This window comes from Trichechus manatus, unplaced genomic scaffold, assembly GCF_000243295.1.
Source record: "Trichechus manatus latirostris isolate Lorelei unplaced genomic scaffold, TriManLat1.0 scaffold00019, whole genome shotgun sequence".
NCBI lineage: Eukaryota > Metazoa > Chordata > Mammalia > Sirenia > Trichechidae > Trichechus > Trichechus manatus.
This window is the reverse complement of record NW_004443955.1, coordinates 5,622,284-5,624,523: the sequence shown is the minus strand read 5'-3', so window position 1 is coordinate 5,624,523 and position 2,240 is coordinate 5,622,284. Positions and strand designations below refer to the sequence as shown.

The window sequence follows — 2,240 nt, the reverse complement described above, 5'->3', positions numbered from 1 at the left end:
ATAGCAAGGTTATGGAAGCTCCATAGATGCATCCAAACTCCCTGAGGGATCAAATTACTGGTCTCAGGGAACATCTAGTTCAATTGGCATAACATTGTTTATAAAGAAAATGTTCTATTTCTACTTTGGTGGGTAGTGTCTGGGGTCTTAAAAGCTTTTGAGTGGCCATCTAAGATACTGCACTGGTCCTACCGCATTGAGAGCAAGGGAGAGTGAAGAAAACCAAGACACAAGGGAAAGATTAGTCCAAAGGATTAATGGATCACAAGTACTACAGCCTCCACCAGACTGAGTCCAGCACAACTAGGTGATACCTGGCTACCACCACTGATTGCTCTGACAGGGATCAAAATAGAGGGTCCTGGACAGAGCTGGAGAAAAATGTAGAACAAAATTCTAACTCACAAAAAAGATAAAAAATAAAAAGACCAAACTTACTGGTCTGACAGATACTGGAGAAACCCCAAAAGTATGGCCCCCAGACATCCTTTTAGCTCTTTTAGTAATGAAGTCACTCCTGAGGTTCACCCTTCAGCCAAAGATTAGACAGACCCATAAAACAAAATGAGACTAAATGAGCACACCAGCCCAGAGGCAAGGACAAGAAGGCAGGAGGGGACAGGAAAGCTGGTAATGGGGAACCCGAGGTCGAAAAGGGGGAGTGTTGACACATCATGGGGTTGGCAACAAATCTTACAAAGCAGTATGTGTATTAATTGTTTAATGAGAAGCTGGTTTACTCTGTAAATCATCATCTAAAGTACAATTTAAAAAAATGAAAAGAAAAAATAAAGGAGATTAAAATCAAGCTAGCAAGCAGAGATGGAGGAAAAGCCATACAAAGCCACATAAAGATCACCCTGGAGCAGAAGCCGAGAAGAGACAAGGACATTGCCCCAGAGCCGACAGAGAGAGAAAGGCTTCCCCTACAGCTGGCACCCTGATTTCAGACTTCTAGCCCCCTAAATTGTGAGGAAGTAAATTTCTATTTGTTAAAGTCACCCACTTGTATTTCTGTTATAGCAGCACTAGATAACAAAGCCATTGATATATTTCCTTTTTCACCATTTTGTCTTGGGTGAAAATAATTTTGTAATGAAATTCAAATATGATAAAATATTGATTTTTAATGTTTTTAATTATTGACACATTCAAAATAAAGATGTTTCTACTTTTATTTCTACAGTAATCTTATATATTATTTCTGCTAACTCATGTTTGCCTTGAAATTTTAGTTGATTAAATCCTGTTTTTATGTTCCCAATAGATTTTATTAGCAGAATCCAAGGTCACATGACTTTCATATGAAGCATATGAGAGCTCCATTATTTAGATACTAAACAAAATGTTCACCGTATGTTGCAATAGACAAGCCTAGCTATAGAAATGCCTGTTTGTCAGGAGAGTGCCTGTCTGGATCAATGATGAGCATAATTGTCTGAGGACGCTGAGGGACTCATTCCAGGTGTCAATCTGAGGTCCAGATGAGTGGTCCTCTAACAGCACAAATAAAACTCTCAGAACCTGGCTCTATTTTGTGACCCTGCTGTGAGCATGCCTTTTCTAGCTCCCGGAACAGGGCGCTAGCATCCTATCTTACAAGGCAGCATGCACCTTTCTATATGCTCAGTGATGGAAGACTTGCTTTGTTTTGCTTATTTTGAACAGGCAGTTGTAGTATATAGTTGCATATCAGAAGTATGTTTTTAATTAAAGAAATAGGAAATGAGAAAGATTGAATTTACAAGGGCTCAAGAAACTGTGATGTTATAGTCTCATCAGCGTTGTGCTTAAGGAAGGGAATATTGCTTGCATATGCTAAATAACAATAGAACCAATTTTTGTGCTTTGTTGTTTTTACTATTGAGTGTTTTCTGAGACTATTTCTTTGCTTTTCTCTCTGTAATGTTTTGCTGCAGTAGAAGGGCTGGAATTAAGTCTTCCACTTCAGAGAATAAGGGTTAGTATCTACAATAGTATTTCCTTTGAAATTCATGTGCCATGTGCTTTGTACCTGGTCCTGAGGGCTCTGTGTTCATCTTTTCTGAGGCCTATAAGAGAATATTTTCTTGATGCCTTTTTTCCTCATTGAGACTCTCACCAACGTCACCTGAATTATTGAATCCTTATCATTTATTCTTTCATTTCTAACTCTTTTCTGTTCTGATGGAAAAAAATGTAGAGTTTTAGGGAACTTTTTTGGCAATTTCATATTGTTTGAAAAGTTATTGTAATTAAAT

The 2,240-nt window shown here is 38.1% G+C and overlaps 1 non-coding gene across 1 annotated transcript; it reads left to right on the top strand.

The window, feature by feature from the left end:
* The first annotated feature begins 1,415 nt into the window (after window positions 1-1,415).
* LOC111819830 (small nucleolar RNA SNORD109A) lies at window positions 1,416-1,482 on the top strand. The gene has a single exon (XR_002823406.1). It is a non-coding gene; the product is annotated as a small nucleolar RNA SNORD109A (small nucleolar RNA).
* Window positions 1,483-2,240: the final 758 nt, after the last annotated feature.